This window comes from Lepus europaeus, chromosome 10 (assembly GCF_033115175.1).
Source record: "Lepus europaeus isolate LE1 chromosome 10, mLepTim1.pri, whole genome shotgun sequence".
Taxonomy (NCBI): domain Eukaryota; kingdom Metazoa; phylum Chordata; class Mammalia; order Lagomorpha; family Leporidae; genus Lepus; species Lepus europaeus.
The window spans coordinates 24,741,551-24,765,196 of NC_084836.1; the positions used below are offsets into that span (position 1 = coordinate 24,741,551).

The window sequence follows — 23,646 nt, forward strand, 5'->3', positions numbered from 1 at the left end:
CTCTCTTCAAGGAACTTTCCATTAGAAGCTTCAAGCTTTAAAATTTCACAATTCAAAATACAATGATAATCAGGAAAATTTATCAGCACAGGGGTTGGCTGACCTTCTTAGGAAGGCCACCTACTACATGGGACAGGCTGTCACCAAGGGGAACAGATGGTTCCAGGTTCAAATTCAACTTGGGGGAAGTTTCCTAACCCCTGCTAATCTCCATTTCCTTAGCCACAGAAGAGACATAATGAGACACATTTTGAAGTGTTGAGAGGATTAGAACTAAAATGCACAAAGTGCCCCATGTGTCGGTGGCACTCAATAAACCACCTTCCCAATGTCACTCTCAACCTTCAACTTCCCTTCTCTATCCAAGTGGCCGCAGTGATTTCTTTAAAAATATGTTACTCTGGGGTGGTATTGTGGCACTGAGGGTTAAGCCTCACTGGAGACGCCCACATCCCATGTCAGGGTGCCTAGTTTGAATCCTGGCTATTTCACACTTCCTGTTAAAGTGTCTGGAAGACAGCAGATGATGGCCCAAGTACGTGGGACCCTGCCATCCTTGTGGAAGACTCAGATGGAGTTCCTAGCTCTTGGCTTTGGCCTGGCATAGGCTTGGCTGTTGCAGGCATCTAGCGGATGAATCAGCAGATGGAAGATATTTTTCTCTACTTCCCTCTCTCTCTGTCACTCTGCCTTTCAAATAAATAGATAAATATTTTGTAAAAATGCAAATCTTGGGAGCAAGCAGTTAGCCTAGCAGTTAAGACATCAATGCTCACACGGGGGTGCCTGGGTTCAGTTCCTGGATTCTGGCTCCTGATTCCAGGTTCCTGCCAATGCAGACCTTGGGGGGCGATGGTGATAGCTCAGCAATTGGGTTCCTGCCACTCATATGGGAGACATAGATTGCATTCCTGCCTCCTGATTCTGGCCTCAGCCCAGTCCTAACTGTTGCAGGCATTTGGGTAGTAAATCGGTGGATAGGAATTCTATCTATTTCTGTCTCTCTCCATCCTTCTACCCTTTGAATAATTTTTTTAACAAATTCAGTAAATCTGTCATATTTCTTAGAACCTGACCCTCCTCCCACTGAGACACCCAGATTCCTAGCTCTGTGTCAGGTAGCCACTGCCTCCACCTCTCTTTCTCAAATAAGTATATTCCTGCCTCAGGGCCTTTGCTCCCTTCCCATCCTGAATGGTTTGTTGATTGTCAGCTCAAATGTCACATCCTCAAACAGGCCATTGCTGATCCCGCATTCCCCAGCCTGGTCACTCTGCTCCATTGTCTTGCTTACCTCTCACCATGCCAGGCTCTGATTCCCGTGTGTGTTGTCTGCCCTCCTTCCCCAGGAATGTAAACTCTCCACATGTGTCTTAACTGTAGCCCCCACACCCAGGCAGAGGCTGGCCCATCAGGGGCACATGACAAAAAAAAAAAAAGACTTTTTGAATATATGCTGCTGTTAGGATAACCACTGTCATTTGGTGGTTGGAACTTATCTAAGCCAGGATTCTTCAGGTGATGTGTGGACGTGGAATCAGAAGAGGAAAGTAGTCCCATGCCTGGGATACAAAGCTGGAAGGGATGAGTGCAAGTTCAAGGGTCAGGAAGGAGGCTGCGGGCAGTGGAGGAGTCTTTGGATGCAACGTACAGAGCTCCAGATTCGGAGCTAAGAGGCCTGAGCTTTGAGTCTAACGTTACCGCTGGTTCCCTCTGTTCCTTCATGTCTCAGGCCTTGGTTTCTTCATGCATGTCACAATAACAATAAGAGAAAGGTGAACACGCTGGGCCTTAAAAGTTCCCTCTGTGGTGGGTGTTTGGTACCGTAGTTAAGACGTCTGTTAGGGTGCCCATGTCCTATACTGGAGTGCCTGTGTTCAATACCCAGCTCTGGTTCTCGACTCCAGCTTCCTGCAAATGCAGACCCTGGGAGGCAGCAAGTGATGGCTCAAGTGCTTAGGTCCCTGCCACCCACATAGGAGACCCCAGTGTAACTCCTGGCTTCCTGGCTTTGCTCCTACCTGACCCCCATATCTCTCTGTCTCTGTGTCTCTGCCTTTCCAATCAATCAGCAGTTCCCCTAACTTTGAAATTCTGTGCCTTTAGGATGGGGCTACCTCCAGGGAAGCCCAGACAGGCATGTGTGAGATGCTACAGGAAAGTTGCCAAGAAAGGAGCAGTGAGTGAGCCTCTCTCCATGCAGAACCAGTCAGATCTTGCCAGCCAACCATTCTGCAGCCAACCCTAACACATAACTAAAAGATTATACAGCCTGATTCCTTTGTAAGAGCAATAAAATCAGTTTCTAGAATGTCAGCTATAAAAGGGTTGGCATCAGCTATCCATTTGCATGGGATAAACCACCACTTCGTGTGTTAAAGCAACAGCCATTTATTTGTTCATAGTTCTAGGGGTCAGCAGTTTTGGTTGGGCTCAGCTGAGCACTTCTGCTGGTTTTATGGGGGTCACTCATGTGACTGTGTTCATCTGGCAACTTAACTGGGGTTGGATGGTCCAAGGTGGCCTCAGTCTCGTGTCTGATGGTTGGTGCTGGCTACTGGCTGAACTTCTCTCTGCAAATGATCTTTCAGTTTCAACAAGACTAGCTCATTCATATCACCACAAGCATCATTCTGAGAGTGACAGTGGAAACTGCAAAACCTCTTAATACTTAGATGTGAAAATGATGTCACTTCTACTACATTCTCTCACTCAAAGCAAGTTAACAGGGTTAGCCCATATGCAAGAGGAGAGGAAATAGATTCTGCTTCTTATTAGGAAAAACAGCAAAACTATTTAGCAAAGGGGAAAAAACAGGCAGGGAGGGGAGAAATTGTGGCCATCTTTGCAAACGGTCTAGCGCAGATGCCTTGAGACTCAGGCAGACCTCTCATTCTACAAAGAGATGACTGAGACACATAGAATTTAAGCCTTGGTCAAGTTCATAGAGAGCTAATGGCACATCCAGAATGCGAACCAGGGCTCCTGCCTTTGAGTCCAATGTTTTCATACCTTCAAGGACTTCTTCCTTTAGCCTCTCTCCTCCTCATCCAAAGCTGGTGACAGACAAGTCTTTTGAGCCACCCTATTTCTCAGGCTGATCCAATCACCCATCTAGGAATACAACACCAGAGCTCTGTTTCTAAGGCTGACTGCAACTTTCCTAGTTCTACGGGTGTCCTTCATAACAAAGGAGATTCCATATATCTTCTGGTCACCTACTAGGCCACAGCTACATTTGACACCAAACCTCATTTCCCTGAGTTGTGTTACAGCCATCACACCAAGTAGCTCCCTGTGGTTGTGACTGCTTCTATGGTAGCAGGTCTCATGTACATAACGGAGTGGTAGCCACAACACTACCAGAAAGCTACTGCATATGATGACTGCAGAGAATAATCATACTCATTTAACATTTATTGAACTCAGACTACATCCAGGCACCAGGCTAAGCAGACACATGTAGCCACTCATTTAATCTTTGTAGCAACCTTGTGACAAAGCTATCACTGAACTCTCCTGCATAGCCCCCGACCTTGGCTACTCCTGTCGTTACCATGGTAAAGGATGCAAGCACCTTTTCCTGGGGCTGGCTCCTCTGCTAGACTTGTGTGCTCCCTGAGGGTAGGGACCAGGGGTAGGGACCAAGTCTTGTTCAGCTTTATATGCCCAGCGCTTTTGCCCAGCAGTAAATGCCCGAGTTTATTAAACCAATGAACTAAATTTGGACTCAGGAAATTTTTTTCAATTCCCCCACCAAAAGCAGCATGTTCTAACGGGACCACAACACTTCTTTTTGAGTTTCTGTTATGTTTGTCACAGGCAGAAGGCTGCAAGCACATCACCTCTTGGTAGGCACCCCCCGACACACACATACACATGCGCACACACATATGTTTTCTTTGTCTTATAGCCACTGTCATGCCCAGGCGTATGACAAGGAGCCTTTGTGATGCAGAGTCAAACCCTTACCTTGGTCCATCCGTGGTGAAAGGCCCACTCATCTTCTCTGGAGCAAGCACTAGTCCAGGCAAAGTTCCTGACCACAAGGAATTTAAATTCTGATATGGACAGGAAACAAGAAACTAAATAAGTAGGAAAATGTCAGAGGCCCGAGCCCTGAAAGGAGTAAGCAGGGTAGTGAGATGGAAGGGGTCTGGAAGCGGTGCTGCTGTAGGCAGCAGTGTTCAGGACAGGCCTCCCTGAGCCAGTGAGCCTGGGCTGAGACCGAGTGACGGAAGGACCCAGGCGCCAGGAGGCTCAGAAGGGACTGCAGGAGAAAGCAGGCACGTACGGTGCCCTGGGTGGGGGGAACAAGTGGGGCAAGCTGACACTGGTAGGCAGGGGCCAGGCTTACAAGCCTATAAGAAATGCTGATTTCAATAATAGCAAAATGGGATCCATTAAAGCGTTTCCTGCAGAGGAGAGACAACATCTGATGTGTTCTATAACAACAGCTCTCTGAAAAGAGTGTAGGGAAACTGGGGCAGGGGCAGTGAACCCAGCTAAAAGAATATAGGGGAGGGCATTTGGCACAGCAGTTAAGATACTGCCCGGGACACAAGCATCCCATAGCAGAGTTCCTGGGTTTCATTCCTCGCTCCAGTTTCCTGCTAATGCGCATCCTAGGAGGCAGCAGGTGGCGGCTCAAATCCTGCTCCTGGGACCTGGATTGAGTTCTTGGCCTGGCCCAGCACCCGCTGTTGCAAGCATTTGGGGAGTGAACCAGTGGATGGGAGATCTCTCTTTTCCTTTGTCTTGCAAATAAATAAAATAGGTAAAAATTAAGTGAAAAAAATAATGTCAGCTAAGCTTAAAAAAGAATATTTTCACGGCCCAGGCAACTGCACTGAGCACTGGCTACAGGAGGGATGGGAGCTGATGACGGCTGTCTGGGCTCTACCCCATCTGCTCTCTCACTGCTTGTGGGTGCCCCCATCCTCTGGTTTCTGCCTGTCTCTCAGCCCCTTTCCTCCGGCTTAGCACCCCAGGGAAAGCTCTGCTTCTGGGCTAGCCCTTCAGAAGGCTGGTGGGTGGGAGCTGGGGGGAGGCGAGGGTTGGCAGGGCTCAGGAATGCCTGGGAGCTGGGGATGGAGCCTGGGAGTTGGCAGGTGTGGGCAGGGTGGCAGCGATCTAAGTGCCTAGCAGCTGCCTTGTGTTTCTGCAGGTCTGTCGTCTCTACTCACCCTTAGACCATCTCTGGATGCTCCGTGCTCGCCCTGACTGTGAAAACCCACTCTGTGTTTCGGTGATTGTCATTGTCTTCCCCCTGCAGAAGAAAGGAACACGTGGCATCACCTGCACAGTTGTGTAACTACGTAACTGTCAGCAGGCACTAGCAGGTGCCTGGCCTCAGACGCCCCCTCACCTGCGACCACTCTCCTGCGCTGCCGCGACTCCAGCCAGCTCCCGCCCTTCTCCTCCTCCCAGCACCTGCTGTGCTCTCCTCTGAGTCTCAGCTCCAACATCACCTCCTTCTCCTGCTGTCCCTGAGGGCCGCCTGCCAGTCTATGCCGTGAACACTGATTAAATGCGTTCAAAGCACTGGGGACTGTTCCTTCCCAGGACTCGAGGGAATTATAATCATGCACTCACCCAGCCGGGTGGGGCCCTGGACGCCGTGGCTCAGGTGTTTTTTAAAAGGCAGTTTATGTATTTCATGTTCATAACTGGTCTAACCCACTCCCACTCCTGCTGATAGTTGGGGAGAGAGGGAAACAAATGCGCCAGTGAAAGGTAACAGCCTCTTCCGGTTTACAACAATCTGTTTCCCCCAAGTCATCAGTTAGTTCAAAGTGGAGCTTTCCTGCCAGGGTCGCTTCCTTCCTCCCCAGCATGCTTTCCCTTCCTCCTTTTCAAGGTCAGGTCTGGCTGAAGGGGGAGCCTGGCTGCAGGGTCAAGGGCCCTCAGGGCCCGAGGCAGGGCCCAGGTGGGCTACCATGGACCGAGGGGTGACATCCCCACCTAAGTGCCTCCTCTGACCCCAACCTTGCACTGTTGCTGCTCCAGGACAGCCCAGCACCGTCTCCTGCACCCTGCACATCCAGCCCACCCTTGCTGGTCCCAGGAACCCTACGAGCCACTTGGAACCACTGTTACAGCCACACCTGGAACGGGGCTGGGGCAGTCCCCCCTTCCTTTGGCTGCAAGGTCACATGTGAGCTTGCAGTAGCATCAGCTGCCACCCAGCCAGCTCACCAGCCCGCATTCTCAGCTGTCCTGGCCCAGAGGAAATGAAGAGCAATCTGAGGTCCTGCTCTTGGTGGGAACACATCCCCCACCGGGTCACCTCTGCTGTGGATGCCCACCAGGGCTCATGCGATGCCCCAAGAGACAATTTCCTCTGAGTTCCAAGCAGAGAGCAGAGCTCAGCCTCCTGCAAGGGAGATGCCCTCCTCACTCCGTGGGCCCTTCTCGCCTCTTGGGCTCCCTGCCGGAATGCCTCTGTGACACCATCTCTGTTGGCTTCCATGATGGTTTATGCTAATGATGATGATTTGCCTGGCATCTGTTAAGGCAGGCTTCTGGAAATTAACCACCATTCTCCTTCCTTATACTGTTTCTTCCCTTGACCCCAAAGCCTGCCTTTTAAGATTATCTTGTAGATTTGAAAAAAGTTTATTGTTTGTTTATTTTCATCCACTTGAAAAGCAGAGTAACACACACAGAGAGAGAGACAGAGAGATGTTCTATCTTTTGGGACACTCTCCAAATGCCTGCAACAGCCAGGGCTGGGCCAGGCCAAAGCCAGGAACCAGGAGCTTCATCTGGGTCTCCCAGGTGGATGGCAGGGACCCAAACACTTGGGCCTTCCACTGGTTTTCCCAGGCCCTAACCAGGAAGCTGGACTGGAAGTGGAGCAGCTGGAACCCAAACTGGTGCCCATATAGAATGCAACTTTACCTGCTACACCACAACCCTGGCCCCCTCAGCTGAATTTTTTTTTTTTTTTGACAGGCAGAGTGGACAGTGAGAGAGAGAGACAGAGAGAAAGGTCTTCCTTTTGCCGTTGGTTCACCCTCCAATGGCCGCCGCGGTAGGCGCGCTGCGGCCGGCGCACCGCGCTGTTCCGATGGCAGGAGCCAGGTGCTTCTCCTGGTCTCCCATGGGGTGCAGGGCCCAAGGACTTGGGCCATCCTCCACTGCACTCCCTGGCCACAGCAGAGAGCTGGCCTGGAAGAGGGGCAACCGGGACAGGATCGGTGCCCCGACTGGGACTAGAACCCGGTGTGCCGGCGCCACAAGGCGGAGGATTAGCCTGTTGAGCCACGGCGCCGGCCGAGAAAGGTCTTAAGGTCTTCCTTTGCTGTTGGTTCACCCTCCAATGGCCACCGCGGCTGGCGTGCTGCGGCCAGCGCACCGCGCTGATCTGAAGGCAGGAGCCAGGTGCCCAAGCACTTGGGCCATCCTCCACTGCACTCCCTGGCCACAGCAGAGAGCTGGCCTGGAAGAGGGGCAACCGGGACAGAATCCGGCGCCCCAACCGGGACTAGAACCTGGTATGCCGGCGCCGCTAGGCGGAGGATTAGCCTGTTGAGCCACGGTGCCGGCCTGAATATTTTTTAAAAACTAACTTTGAGGTGAGTATTGTAGCACAGTGGTAAGTCGTGGGTTAGGACATCACACCCCACAACGGACTGCCTGGTTCAAGTCCCGGCTACTCCTTGCTCCTGATCAACTTCTTACTAATGTGAACCATGGGTGGCAGCAGGTGATGGCTCAAGTACTTGGGTCCCTGTCACCCACATAAGTCACCCAGATGGAGTTCCTGGCTCTTGGCTTCTGACTGGCCAGCACTGGCTGTTACAGTCATTTGTGGAGTAAATCAGCCAGTGAAAAGTCCCCATGTAAGAGACCTGGAAGAAGCTCCTGGCTCCTGGCTCCTGGCTTTGTCTGGCCCAGCCCTGGCTGTTGTGGCCATTTGGGGAGTAAACTTAAAGATGGAAGATTCTTTCTTTTCTCTTGCTCTCTCACTCTCCATCCCTCTCTGTTATCTCTGACTTTTAAATAAATAAAAACAAATCTTATTTTAAAAAGAAGTTCTTTAGAAAGTTCATGGAAAATGGAATTAAATGATAAGTTTTTTTTGATGCAAGAAAAAATTTTGTAATCCATCCATGGTTTCTTCATGATATGCATTTTCCATGAACTTTTGGAAGTACCCTTCTGTGCTATTTTACACAGAAATACACATTTTAAAAATAGAATTATATATTAATCACACTCTTTCCAGATTCTTTAAATAAACACATTCAAACATTTAAGTTAAGTAGTGATCCACTCGGCTAATACACTTACAGAATTGCCTTCCATGAGTGCACTTTCTCAGTATAAACAAATAAATAGTCATTCTTTGATGGATTTGTTTTGGACTAGGAATATTATTTGGCTAAGAGTGAAAATGGTGAGTGTTACTATTTTAGATCAAAACCAGGATGTGACTCTAAAACAATATAAAAATATTTTCCTAAATGGCTCATGAATTTAGCTTGAAAGAATAGAATAGCCCCTCAAAAAAAAAAAAAAAGAAAGAAAGAAAGAAAGAATGAAGGTAAAGAAAAGAATAACCCTTCAAGGAGTCCCAAAATCTTTCTTTTTTTTAAGGATTTATTTTAGTTTTATTTGAAAGTCAGAGTTAGAGCAAGAGACAGAAAGAGAGAGAGAGAGAGAGAGAGATCTTCCATCTGCTGGTGCACTCCCCAGATGGCTGCAACAGCCAGTGCTGGCCCAGACCAAAGCCAGGAGCTTCTTCTAGGTCTCCCATGTGGGTGGCAGGGGTCTGAGTACTTGGTCCTCTTCCACTGCTTTCCCATGTGCATTAGCAGGATGCTGCATAAAAAGTGGAAGAGCTGGGACACAAGCCAGTGCCCATAGGGGACACAGGCGTCACAGGTGGCAGCTTCACCTGCTACGCTACAATGACGGCCCCCAAAATGTTTCTTTTAAAAGGTGTAATGGGAAAAGGTGCAGCTCTTCCAAGGGCTCTGCTTAGAAGGTTATGGTCTGAATCTGCATGCAAAAATTCCAGTAGATGAGTTTCAGACAATCATATTAGAGGTTGGGTATTGTGGTACAGTGGGTTAAGCTGCTGCTTAGGATGCCTGCATAATTTATCAGAGTGCCTGGTTCAAGTCCTGGCTCCTCCACTTCCAATCTAGCTTCCTACTAACATAAACCCTGACCAAAAAAAAAAAAAAAAAAGGAAGTTAGAAAACAGTGTTGGAGATTTATGGGACACTATCAACAACCCAACATACGGGTCTTAGAAGTTCCTGATAGTCTGGAAAGAGAGAATGGTCTAGAAGGCCTATTAGTGAAATAATTACAGAAAACTTCCCCAATTGGGAGAAAGAAAGGGACGTCCAAGTACAGGAAGTACATAGAACTCCTAATAGACACGACCAGAAAAGATCTTCCCCCAACACACTGCAAACTCTCCACAGTAAAACATGAAGAAAAGATTCTAAAATGTGCACGGAAGAAAAGCCAGATAACTTTCAGAGGATCTCCAACTACACTCAGGGATAACTCCTCATCAGAAACCCTACAGGCTGGAAGAGAATGGCAAGATCTAGTCCAAGTCTTAAGAGAAAAAATCTCCTAAAACTACTGATTTGCTGCTGCGTTGGTCTACTGTTTGCCTGCTATCAACAATTAGACACAGAGCAATGCAACTAATATTTGGAGTGATCTTTACCAGTTACAGTGTCAGGCACTGCACTTCTCTTCCCACCATGAGTTCTCTCTGTGTGCCTGGGCTGCCTTGTCTTCAGCAAGCTCCCTTGTCATGTTGAAGGCCTGGGAATCTCGGGAGTTTCCCCCTTGATCAGATTGTCAATGGCCTTGTGTGGAACATCGAGCAAACCTTCAATGTCTCAGCAGCTTGCAGCCGGAATAATTTCAAAGAGTGTTCCTTGGACAGCTTTTGGGAATTCTTGGTCCTGGACAGGGATACCATCTGCCTGCTTTTCTTTGCTGTCCTTGTCTTCAAGTGAGGGAGGCCTCTGGGTGGTGGTGCCCCACGGACTCCTCTTTTTATTGCTGCATTCACACTTCACAGAGGTGTCCCCTTCCTCACCCATTCCCAAACCTTCCAGCACGGTCTTGGCAGTTACAGATTGTTCGGCAATTTCCACGTCAACTTCGAATCGCTCTCCAGCAGAGCTCTGCAACCATGGAGGCATGGTGTCTGGGGTTGAGGAGGTGGCGGGCTGGAGGGTGACAAGAGAGAGGTGGCATCAGCACAAGCAGAAGAGAAGGGCAGAGGACAAGGCCGCTCAGTCAGGTGTGGCTTACCACCAGGCATGCACGGTTGTTTTTACTGCAGCCAGCCCTCCTCACTCAGTGTTGTTACCTGCGTGGCCCCTGTAGACACCTGTGATTCCTCAACTGGACGCTTCCTGAAGACAGGATCCACTGAGAGTCAAAGGTGGGGGTGTCTGTGCCCAGGCCTGAGTCTGTTCTAACTTATTTTCCTAATGAGGGTGAACAATGGTCATTGCACTCTGCTAACGGGCGTGTTAGGAAGTCCAGAAGTGCTTGAGAACCTTACTAAGTGCCAGATTAAAGGAAAACACTGAGAAGAAAAAACAAATTCAAAGCAGCTCCTGGAGAAAACTTGCAACAATTGGAAAGGAAATCCTTGATTGCCTCAAACCCAACTCACATAAAACGTAAAATTTCTGTCTAAAAAGAAAACAACCTGATATTAAATGAAATTCCTTACAATTATAGTTTCCTATAAAAGTTCAATACTGTACAAAATGTTTTTATCCCATTATGATTTTTTAAAGTTTATTTATTTTTATTTATTTAACAAGTTCCTGAGTTTTCATTCTGAGATGCTAGACATCTGGATTTCTCTGTTACCTTTCTCGATTTGTAAATGTCAGCAAATAATTCAAACATACCAGAGACACAGAGAAGCATAAACAGACCATTATAGCTAGAACTAGTGCCCTGGAGCCTGTTTCATTGGATTCAGATTCTGCCTCTGCATTTATTAATCAGCTGCATCAACTTCCCTGTGCCTTACTGTTCTTGTCTGCTAAATGGAGAACAGAACAGTAGCCACCTCATAGGTTTCACATGAAGGTTAAGAGAGCTACTATGCATAAAGCCATATACACATCTGGCTTCTACTTGGTGCTATCAAGATGTCACCTTGTATGATGTGAAGTGAGAAATCACTGCACAGTAAGACATAGTTTTGGTTCTCTGGTCTAGGATCCAGAAAGAAAGCAAGCTTTGGTGAGCTAACAAGGTTTGTACAAAATCATACTCCCATCTCTACATATTCCCAAGCATACTAATACTTTGGAGCACGTGTTAAGGTCATCTAACCCTCTGTAACTCCTCAACTTGCCAGGGAACACAACTGTGCCCCAGTTAGTAGGAGGGGGCTTTTCCATTTCACCTGGGCAGCACGACTGTCTGGCTGAAACTCTGTACCAGTCTGCAAGTAGATACCGTTATGGCCAATCCACCGCTCACTTGGCCACACCACCCTCACCCAGGGGGCTTCAGTGCTCAGACCCTGATTCACTACATGGCTGGGCATCCGTTCTGATTGGTTGGTGCCCACACCATATGAGTTGTTAAATATTTTGCTTACAGCCCTGAACGTAGGAGCACCCAAACCAAATAAGTTGCAGATTCAACTATTAAAAGACATTTGTTCTCCCCAAACCAGCAAATTGACCTTTCTGAGCCTTAGTTTTCTAATCTGTAAAGTGGAGATAATATAAGTAACTACCTCTTGAGTTGTTGTAAAATCCCAAGCACAGTGCCTGAAACATGGCAAACCCCCTCACAAATGCTACAGTTGTTCTAATTTAGGTATTTTTGTCGCCAGGTGAAGGCCTTGATATCTTCTATGGTTTGAACAGATTTGGCATCTGAATTCCTGCAGACATATAAATACCCAAATCATTAATTACTGGTGTGCCCAGCAGGGTACCTGGCCACGGTAAGTGCTGATTAAATATTTATTGAATGCATGTATGAACGCTGAATGAATGAATGAAGATGACAAAGGCTGAGGAGAAAGAAGGTGCAGAACATTAGAGCCCAGGGACAAGGGCTGGATTAGTGCTAACCAGGAGCTGCCTGGCAGGTGTAGGTACCATGAAGCCAGATTCAGTTTCTGGGAAGGTAGTGTGCAGAAGAAAGAACAAGAGTCCAGGCCCAGAAGTCTCCATGGAGACAGAAATCAGGATCTGAGCATCAGGTGAGTCCCAGACACTGAGATGGAGCTTAGAACCGAGTTGTCTGCTGGGCTGTTTTAGAGACCCCTGCTCAATGGCCCCCTGCTCACAGAGCATGGCAGGCTGGGCCCCACAGCCAGAGGCCACATCCTTCCTGGGCCATGTATTACAGAGCTCAGGGAGCCAGGCCTGTCCCCCTCCTGATTCACCTTCCTTTTTTTTTAGAAAACTTTTATTTAATAAATATAAATTTCTAAAGTACAGCTTTTGAATTATAGCAGTTTTCCCCCATAACCACCCTCCCACCCACAAACCATCCCATCTCCTACTCCCTTTCCCATCACATTCTTCATTAAGATTCATTTTTAATTATCTTTATATACAGATCAACTTAGTATATACTAAGTAAAGATTTCAACAGTTTGCACCCACACAGAAACACAAAGTATAAAGTACTGTTATACTGTTAATTCACATAGTACAACACATTAAGGACAGAGCTCCTACATGAGGAGTAAGTGCACAGTGATTCCTTTTGTTGATTTAACAATTGACACTCTTATTTATGACGTCAGTAATCACCCGAGGCTCTTGTCCTGAGCTGCCAAGGCTATGGAAGCCTCTTGAGTTCACAAACTCTGACCTCATTTAGACAAAGCCATAATCAAAGTGGAAGTTCTCTCCTCCCTTCAGAGAAAGGTACTTCCTTCTTTAATGGCCCATTCTTTCCACTGGGTTCTCACTCACAGAGATCTTTCATTTAGGTCATTTTTTGCCACAGTGTCTTAGCTTTCCATGCCTGAGAAACTCTCACGGGCTTTTTAGCTGGATCCAAATGCCTTAAGGGCTGATTCTGAGGCCAGAGTGCTGTTTAGGGCATTTGTCATTCTATGAGTCTGCTGTGTATCCTGCTTCCCATGTTGGGTCATTCTCTCTTTTTTAATTCTATCAATTATTATTAGTAGACACTGGTCTTATTTATGTGATCCCTTTGACACTTAATCCTATCTTTATAATCAATTATGAACTTAAACTGATCACTTTAACTAGTAAGATGGCATTGGTACCTGCAAACTTAATGGGATTTAGAGTCTCCCCCCAAAAAAACGAAATCCTGTCATTTGCAACAAAATGGAGAAATCTGGAAAACATCATGCTGAGTGAAATAAGCCAGTCTCAAAGGGACAAATATCATATATTCTCCATGATCTGTGACAACTAACTGAGCACCTGAAAGGAAACCTGTATAAGTGAAAATGACACTATGAGAAGCAATGACTTGATCAGCCCTTGTCCTGACTGTCGAGGAACAGCTTTCTATTTTATTCCTTTTAGTATTTTCTTTTTCTACTTAATACCGTTGATTGAACTCTTTAATTAACACACAATTACTCTTAGGAGTTTAAAGCCAACTGAAAATTGATCCCTGTTAGAAATAAGAGTGGGAATAAGAGAGGGAGGAGATGTACAGTTTGGCACAAGCTGATTCATCCTCCTTAATCTAACTCACTCTGGGCTCCCTAGTGCTCAGCCTGGGCCGGCAAGGGCTCCTACTCACACATGCTGCTTCCCTTTTGTGAGTTAAGAACCCTTGGGGCCCAGGTAGTTCTTTAGGCTCTGGTCAGTCTGAAACTCAAAGACCTCTTTGGTACTAGCCCCTAATTAAAGAACAATAGGCCTCAGAAACTTGGCTTCTGGAGACTGGCAGCAATGTCTTCTGGGTTGTGGGCCAGCTGGCAGGCTCGGGTGTGGCTACCAACATCTTAAAATGCATCAAGTGATTCGAGGGGAACTATCTGGCACAGGAGGGCAGGTACCCAAGATCCTGCCCGGATGGATTAGGGTCAACCGTTAGCTGTTTCGAGAAACACCCCTGATTGTCCTGGCCGTGCCACCCACTGGCTGGCGCCTTGTCTAAATGAATGGATACTGCCACGCACGAATGTGAGGAGAGAAGCAGCAGCTGTCGCATGCATGTGGGCTGCACGCATGAGTTCCTGCTGTCCTGGTTCCGGAAAGTGCAGTTTGCCCCACACGTGGCTGAGCCCTCTGCATTCACCATAGGCAGAAATCAAGGTCCCCCTCTTCCCTGAGCCTGGGCTTTTACATAAGGCGTCTCAATCACCTGTCTGAGCAGCCGTCACAAGAGCTTTCTGTCGTGAGCAGCGCGTCCGGAGAAGCAGCCCTATTTTGTTTTACAGGTGTAAGTGAAGAACTGATCCCTGGCTGAACATAACGGAAGCCATTTGTTCTGGAAAAAGCAATTCGGAAAAAGATGTCCTCTATAAAGCTAGAGCAGTCCCATCTCCCTCCTTAGAGGGGCTGTGAAAGGCACCTGAGCCTAAGAGCTATTGTGAGGGGCCGAGGGGGCCTTAATGCCCCATAATGGCAGCATCTAGGCAGCCTGTCTATTAACCGTGTTTGCTCCTGAAAGGTGCGATTGGCCCCATCTCAGAAGCAACCGATGTGGCTTTTAGTGCCTGTAGCCCCCATTAGAGCCAGGTCGGAAGTGGCTTCTGTAGTTCCTCGGTAGAGTTGTGAGGTCTTTCAATCAGGGGGAAAGTGGAGAGAAACTCCTCACCTTTCACCCACTGCCCTAGGGAACACCTTCACCCTCAGGCCTCACATCAGGGGCCCTGAGAACATCTTTCTATCATGTTTTTGCCACCCGTCTATGCACTTGAGGCAAAGAGAGACAATGGTTAGTTCCCAAGGGCTAGGCATGGAGAGAGAATCTCCCAAAGCTGCTCTCTTATTTTTTAACCTTGGCTTTTCCCATGCAGATCTCACCATGGAATTGGCTCTGCTTGTTTTGGTCATGGTTTCCATAACTCTCAAACCAGAGACTCCGTGGCAGCCTCTTTCAAGCCCTGGGGGCTACTGTAGCAGACAGCAGGGGCTTTGGGGTGAGGAAACATCCAGCCCTCGCTGGATCCTTGGGGTGGAGTGGGAATCCGACCCTTCTCGCATCCCTTAGGACTAAGTTTCTCAAAGGGCATCTCCAGGCAAAACAAGGGAGCACAACCCAAACCCTTGCCTTACTGTGGGAAGCTGTGGCCGAGCCTCTTGAGCTGTAGTCCAAACCTCCCGAGGGGAGCCGCCCTGCCTCACACAGGACTTCAGGGAAGCCCATGCCCGCCCCAGAGATGACACATGGAAAAGACGGATCAGAGTCCGGCCAGGCCAGGATACAGTCTCTGCATAGAGGTTGTTTTTCTCTCCAATGCCCTCGAAAACACATCCTCTTAACTGATTCAGCTGGGGATCCGCATAGTCACGCACGCTGGAGGTTACCAAGGTGAACAGAACCCCAGCTTACGTTCTGCCAGGCCAGGGGGACGTGGAAGCCTGGAAGCCCACAGAGGAAACCTACTATGTTATTGGTGAATTTTTTTTGGATGCTGTTTACGTTTGAACTTTTCTCTGTTTTCCTGTTGAAACTTCCGTACCCTCTTCCTGTGTCCCTACGCAGGCTGGGACAATGCAGTCCAGCACTGCCGTAGGACATGGGCAGGGCCCCACCTTCCTCCTTCCTGCAGGGATATCCTTTCCTATAGAAGAGGTAAGAATGTCGGGTTCATGTGAAAATGTTATTATGCTCCTTATCTCAGTCATTGCGGGCTCTGCTGTTTGGCGACAGTGAGTCCGCCTGGCCACATTCACAATAGAGGTGGCCCCAGGTCCTCCTTTGGCTCGTGCTGTTTTCTCAGCTGAGGAGGGCAATGGCTGTTAAAAAATGCTGCCTGTTTTCCAGGATCTTATCAAGAGTTCATGTCTAAGGCCAGAAAGAGAAGGGAGGGCTCCATTTTTTTTTTTCACTCCCTCATTGTTTCCAACAGAATTGGCAGGAAATGGGAGTCCTCCACCTGTCCCTCTTGGGAGCAGAATTGACTGGATTCCATGTTTCAGATGTATCCGCTGCCACCAGAAGCTGGGGACATTTCCGCTCACCCCAAATCGAATGCGTCCTGCATTGACACAAATGACATCTTTCAGAGCTGCAAATGAATCAAATTTAAATGAAGCTCCTTGGGATCACAGCGGCTGTAAGCCCGCTCACGGAGTCTCAGCTTTGCTCTGTGTTCTCACCCACCACTTGGTAAAGCACCTTTGGGGACTGTGGGCCTTGACGCACTCCAGTAAGTTCACGTAAGTGTGGTATGTGTGTCCGTGTGTGTGTGTGTGTGTGCACATGAGGTTGATGGCATAGACGCTTCGAGGATTGAGATCTTTTCATGGAGAGCAAAAAAGTCCCCGTGCACAGCTGTCAAGAGCATGTGTTTCAGGCAGGGTAAGGTAGGATCCAGGCAAAAGCTAAGGCCCTGTCTCAAGAATACTAGTGCCATTTGTGGTCAACCCAGTACTTTCCTCTTAAGCCCATTCAGCCAACTCAGACAAGAATCCAGGTCCGTCTAGACATCACATCTCACATGAAGGCAACTCCACAGAAGGATTCTATTGTTGAGGGCATCCGTCATTTTACTGCCTACAGACAAAGCTACAACATAAGAGTTTAGATTCCACAGTGGTTCAGAATGTAAAGGGCCTTCCCGTTCCACGTTAACCCTTCCTTTTGGAGCCGAGACTCAGAATACACACAGTTACCGGGTGGGGCCGTGAAAGTCCGTTTCTAACCACCCGCAAGAGCACAAGAATCGCACTAAGCAATTTCATTCCACTCAGGTGGGTCCAGCTTTTCCCAGGCCACATTATCCCGCGTCGGATCAGGAGGCTGAGCTGTGTCCTTGTCTTGTTGTGGAAACCCAGCTCCTCTCAGCCACTGTTCACGGAGGCAGCTGGCCGGCTCTTTCTGTTCTTTGTTGACAGTGAGAAACTCTCCAGGTCAGCGGGTGCTCAGGGCCCAGACCTCCCTGCACCTCCATCCCTTGGCTGTGTTTGGTGAGAGCCATCCCCACACCCTGTGCTCATCCTGTGGTCCCCAACTGATGTTCCAGAAACAGAAGTCCCATAGATTAGCCAAGAATCATCTTGAGAGAAAAAAAGGTTTCCACCTAAGTGAGACAGCCAACTTTAGATCAGTCTCTTGGGAACTGGATTTGTGGGAAGAAAATATTTTACCATTCCTAAATGCTTTTCCCCACCCCAAGGTTTCCCTGCTCTCCTTGACATCTCCTCCTGCCTACTCCTTTTGAAGATGTTGGGGCTCTTCTATGCCGACGGCCTCTGGGAAAGGATGTTACAGTGGAAAACAGGGTCAGGAAAAGACTCTTCCTGACTTCAGAGTTTCAAAGGCTTAGCCCATTAGGGAAGTGGCAAAGTTTCAAGAAAGGACACGCAGTTTGGCAGAAATGTCGTAAGAACAGAAGTCTTCACCGGCTGCACCCCCTGAGCTTCAAGAATCAGGGGGAGCCCAAGAGAAAAGAAAACTTGGTGGGGTCTGGGTCATAAGGGACTCAGCAAGGACTCAGCACCCCCCGGGCCACCTAGGATGCACCCTCAGAGCCTGGAGTTCACTCATTCCCAGGGGCTACACTAGTGACCTTGTCCTTTGGCATCTGATGAGGACTTCCTCGGTCAGCTCTTGGCGTTTTCCTCGCTGACCACTTAGCAGGAGTAACAACAGTCTATGTCCCCAAACATGGCAATGTCACAGTGGGACTAATTAGCATGTGGTCAGCATGTTGGGCTGACCATATGGGGAAGTCCCCACAGGGGCTGGAGGGTGGTAATGCCATGGCAGAAAAATTCCTTTGTGTCAGCAATTGAAGGCTGAATGGAAGCACTCAGATTTACCCCAAACAACAGAGTTTTAAGCCCCAACCCTGTCTCAAGCTCTCCTTGATCACGCAGCTCTGGCCTCTACAGGGAGTCACATTGCTTCTCCACGTTGAAGAACTCTGGACTATTTCCCGCAGCTCTGGTCTTGTGGTCTATATGGGTTATCCTGTCCTGTATTCCATTCCTAGCCTCTGACTTAACCCTGATCTTGGGTACTTGCCTGCTTCTCCAGATTCCCAGGCCTCTCCTCAGTTCCCAGGCCACGGCTTTAGCAACCTTCAAGCCTTCTTTACTGGAATGCTGGCCATGCACCCTCCTCATGGACACATCGGTCACACATCTAGAGGTCCTCAACTCTCAAGAAACTCTCAAATGAGCCCTCCCCATCATGCCCAAGAGGGAATGGGTTACAGGTAAAATGGGGTCCTCAGGGCTACACCGTCAGTACCAGAGGGGGAGGTTTTGCCTGGGATAGGTCAGGATACAGTATAGGTTGAGCATCCCTTATCCAGAATGTTTGGGAACAGAAGTGTTTTAGATTTCAGATTACTTTTCATGTTTTGGAATTTTTTAAAAAAAGATTTATTTATACATTTATTTGAAAGATAGAGTAATGGAGAGGGGAGGGAGGGAGGGAGGGGGAGAGGGAGGGGGGGAGAGAGAGAGAGAGAGAGAGAGAGAGAGAGAGAGAGAGAGAGAGAGAGAGAGAGAAATATTCCATCCATTGTTTCACTCCCCAAGTGGCTGCAATGGCTGGGGCAGGGCCAGGCTGAAGCCAGGAGCCAGGAACTCCATCTGAGTCTCCCACATGGATGGCAGGAAGCCAAGTACTTGAGTTATCTTCTAGTGCTTTCCCAGATGCATGAGCAGGGAGCTAGATAAGAAGTGGATCAGCTGGGACTCAAACCAGCACTCTGATATGGAATGCTGGTGCTGCAAGCTGTGGCTTAACCTGCAGCATCACAACACTGGTCTTCTATATTTTGGAATCTTTGAATATACCTAATTAGATAACTTGGGGATGGGACCCAAGTCTAAACGTGAAATCCATTCACAATTTTTTATACACTTTATACATATAACTTAAGGGTAATTTTATATGGCATTGTAAATAATTGTGTGCAACTTTGTGTGCACTGAAACATCAGAAAGTAATGGTGGGGGACCAGCACTGTGGCATAGTGGATAAAGCTGCCACCTGCAGTGCCAGCATCCCATATGTTCCCTGGTTCGAGTCCCGGCTGCTCTACTTCCGATCCAGCTCTCTGCTATGGCCTGGGAAAGCAGTAGAAGATGGCTGAAGTCCTTGGGCCCCTGCACCCACATGAGAGACCTGGAAGAAGCTCCTGGCTCCTGTATCAGTGCAGCTCCAGCTGTTGCGACCATTTGGGGAGTGAACCAGCAGATGGAAGACTTTCTCTCTCTCTCTCTTTCTGCCTCTCCTTCTCTCTGTGTGTAACTTTGCCTTTCAAATAAATAAACAACTCTTAAAAAAAAAAGAAAGCAATGGGTTACCACCTGTGCACAATCTGAGGTTGCTTCCCATCTCCATCACTCCTCACTTGAACTGATAAGCTTATCAGTAGCATATAAATACATTTATTACTTTAAAAAGAGTATTTATTTATTTATTTATTTGAGAGACAGAGAGCTCCCATTGGCTGCTTCACTTCTCAAATGCCCACAAAAGCTGGGATAGGGCCAGGGCTGAAGCTGGGAGTCAGACACTTAACCCAGGTCTCCCACGTGGGTGGCAGGGACCTAATCTCTTGAGCCACTACTGCTGCCTCCAAGGGTCTGCACTAGCAGGAAGCTGAAGTCAAGAGCCAGAGGCAGAGGCAGAAATCGAACCCAGGCACTGCATACCTTTTCTGACATCTTAAGCACCAGGCCAAATGCCTGTCCGTAGTATTATGCTTTGGCTGTGAACCATCCCCTGTGGTCAGGTGTGGAGTTTTCCAATGTAGATTCTTGCCAGTACTCAAAATGTTTCAGATTTCAGATTTTTGGATTGGGGGTGCTCATCCTATAATAGAATCAAGTTGGGCCAATGACTGACCAGGATCGTTTCCCAACCATGTGGAGTCCCTTCTCCATTGTGTGACTGCTGTGGTTAGATCATCCCAGGGACAAGCTGGCTCCTTTGTCCTTAGCGGAAGGGAAGTGAAGGGTGGCTCCAGGCCCAGGGAAGGCCTTTCCTGCAGTCTAGCAGGAAGTCCAGAGGGCCGAGAACAGGCCTGGTGGACATGTGCTGAGAGCTCAGACCTGCAAACAGAGAAGAAAGGGAGCTGGGAAAGCACATGGGTCTCCAGCATGAATAGTCATGGGTCATGTCTACATCACAAAGATGAAATGAAAAACGCCAAGTGGAAGTATCACTTTTGGCTTATGTCACATACTTGGCGTCATTAATTTCCATCTTTGCACTTTCCCCTTGCCCCTCTGTACTGTATAGAGGGGTTGTGAGGCTTAATTAATATTTATAGGGAGTCTTTAGCTCTCCCATGAAAGCAACGATAAAAGTGCAAGAAAGGTCATCATCACAGATCCTACTTTGTTTAGAAATTCTGTGCACAAGCACTACACTGAAAGGTGTAGGACTGTCAGTGTTTCAAAGGTTGCTGCTACCTGGGGAACAGAAATGCACCATGAAAGGAGATTTTGCATGGTGAAATTATAAAAGTATTCAGAGGTAAGAAAAGAAAGTAAAGAAGCAAACATCAAGGGGTTATGAGTGACACTGGACTTGTTGGCAGGAACAAAGCAGGCACGCTACCAGGTGACAACGTGACTGATTTCTATGTAAGGTTTTTCAAATCATGTCTATTAAAGGGCTCTCAAGCTTTCTTGGTGGTGTCATTTCTCTGGATTGAATTCTACCTAGAATTAATGGGGCAGGAGTTAGGGCTAGAAGATTGTTACTAAGCTACAGAAAGGTTTGCTGTAAACTATGATAACTAGGGGGTTGAGGTTGGGAGAGGGGAATATTCTAGAACATTTCTTCCACCAACTTCCCTAGCAATCAGTATTTTAAAGCAATGTTTGGCCCTTCTCTTGATTTTCATGGGGTTTTTGTTTTTATTATTTGTATTTATGTACTTGAGAGGCAGAGAGAAATAGAGTTCTCATGCCCACAAATATCCACAAATATTGGGGTTGGGCCTGGGCTGAAGGGCCAGGGAACTCCATTCAGGTCTCTCATGGGGGTGGCAGGAACCTAACTACTCGATTCATCATCACTGCCTCCCAGTGTCTGCGTTGGCAGGAAACTGAAATCAGGAGTTGGAGTCAGGTGTTGAACCCAGGTACTCCCTAATGGGATGTGGGCATTTGTAACCACCAGGCTAACGGCCCAGCACCATAGGATTTTCTGAGACACCTATTTGAGATCATGGAAAGGAGATAGATAATAGGATGTCTGCCAATTATTTTTCAGTTCTTTTCTTTTTGGGTCACGTGATGCAATCACACTTCTGGTCCTCTTTGGCGGGGGTTAAATGGGGTCAGGTGACTAGTCCTGCCCATGGGCTGTGAAGGCAGCAAAGCATGGCACTTGCTTGCTGAAGCATCTAACAGGAAATCCAAGACCTCTTGGTGCTTTCCTTCCCTCTGGCATGGGAGCCAATGACATTGGAGGTGCTGCCTGTTCCATGAGCCTGCATTCCTCACTGACTCACCTAAATGATGACCAGACCACTCATTCCCAGCCCCTTGAGTGAGAAGTAGGCTTTGATTGGTTAAAGCCACTCTTTGGGGATTATTTTTTACTGCAGCATAACCTAATCTCCCCTAACCAATACATGGTGTCTTAAGGATAAGAAGCTAGAGCGACTACAGTAATACAATTCCACTTTCCACAGGTGGGTCTTTGTAAAGGCCTCTTCTGTGACGTGATTCATCCTGCAGCCGGTGTTGGATCCTAGTTCCTTACCTTTGCTCCTCAGTCTTGCATTGGCTTTCTACCCCACAGCTTCCATACAGAGACCCTGCTCTCAGTGTAGACTGGGATCTTCACCAGGGACCTCCACAAGCTTCCCAGAGTGCCTGGAGCAGTCCCCTCTGAGAGCAGCACTTCCTACCTTTCCTTGCCTGTTTAAATCCTATCCATCAACTGTGATCGCTGCTATCTTTCCAGAGAGCATCTAGGACACTTTAAAATGTGATTATTTTGGCTGGCGCCCGCGGCTCAATAAGCTAATCCTCTGCCTTGTGGCGCCGGCACACAGGGTTCTAGTCCTGGTCGGGGCACTGGATTCTGTCCCGGTTGCCCCTCTTCCAGGCCAGCTCTCTGCTTTGGCCCGGGAGTGCAGTGGAGGATGGCCCAAGTGCTTGGGCTCTGCATCCACATGGGAGACCAGGAGAAGCATCTGGCTCCCGGGTTCGGATCAGCGTGGTGCACCGGCCGCAGCAGCCATTGGAGGGTGAACCAACAGCAAAGGAAGACTTTTCTCTCTGTCTTTCTCTCTCTCTCTCTCTCTCTCTCACTGTCCACTCTGCTTGTCAAAATAAATAAATAAATAAATAAATAAATAAATAAAAAATGTGATTATTCTGTTCATCTGTTATCACACAGAGATCAACAAATAAAATCCAAGAGGGTGAGGATCAACGATAGTGGCATGAAATGGACCAAAAATTCTGATGTGCAATGCAGGTCCCTGCACATCAGCATGAATATTCTTTACAGGTGTGGCCTGCATGTTGTAGGCAGGACTTTATCCTACAGATGCCTTATAACAAGTGTGCACAGCCACACATCTGAGATGGTCACAGCACAGTGTTTATTTTATTATTTTAAATTCCTCTCATTATTTGAGAGGCAGAGAGACAGAGACAGCCAGACCGATAAAGCGCTCTCAAGCAGTGGTTTACTAAATGCCACTGCAGCCAGGGCTGGGCCAGCCAGAAGCTGCGAACTGAGAACTCAATTCAAGCATCCCACATGGGTGGCAGGAGCCCAAGTACTTGAGCCAACAATGCTGCCCCCCCAAAGTGCTGAAATTGAGAGTGGGGCTAGGACTTGAACCCATGGACTCTAATGTGGGATGCAGGTGTCTCGGTGGCATCTTACCTGTTGCAGCAAATGTCTGCTCCTGCTGCACAGTGTTTATAATGGTGAGAAATTGAAAGAATGTAAGTGGCCCCCAATAGGGTGCTGAGTAAATTAATTACAGTGGTTCCATAAACTGAAATGCTAGACAGGTGCTAAAGGAATGAGGTAGAGTAATATGTGTCGACACAGACAGGTAAGTGCGATAGATGGCTGTGTGGAAAAGGAAACTTGCAGAACAGTCTATGTGGTATGATTCTGCTCACGTTACTAAACATGTTTAAGTTCCATAAAATGGCTGGAAGGATCACTGAACCAGTAGTAGCCCTGTCATGGGGCTAAGATTACCAGGGTGGAGTTGGGGAGCTCTTCCACCTTTCACTGTACTGCAGGACTGCATACAAGAAACATGTGCTGCATGTATGCTAATGGTAATCATGTCTTGTTCCTTGAGCACTTAGTGCCAAGGATACCACTGAGTTCATGTGATAATCTTATAATGTAATTCCATGAAGAAAGCTTTTTTTTATTATCCCCATTCCATAGGTAAGAAAACTGAGGGACAGAGAAGCTAAGTGATTGCCCAATGTCTTGGAGCTATTTATTTATTTATTTACTTATTTATTTGAAAGTTAGAGTTACAGAGAGAGA

At 47.8% G+C, this 23,646-nt stretch overlaps 1 long non-coding RNA gene across 1 annotated transcript in view; it reads right to left on the reverse strand.

The window, feature by feature from the left end:
- Positions 1-3,972: 3,972 nt before the first annotated feature.
- The window catches only part of LOC133767589 (uncharacterized), a 134,286-nt gene continuing 114,612 nt past the window's right edge, over positions 3,973-23,646 (reverse strand). Inside the window, exons 4-6 of the long non-coding RNA XR_009866896.1 lie at positions 9,698-10,211; positions 5,187-5,269; positions 3,973-4,061 (exon numbers count right to left, since the gene is read on the reverse strand). This is a non-coding gene — a long non-coding RNA (uncharacterized LOC133767589). The remainder of the gene's footprint in view (positions 4,062-5,186; positions 5,270-9,697; positions 10,212-23,646) is intronic.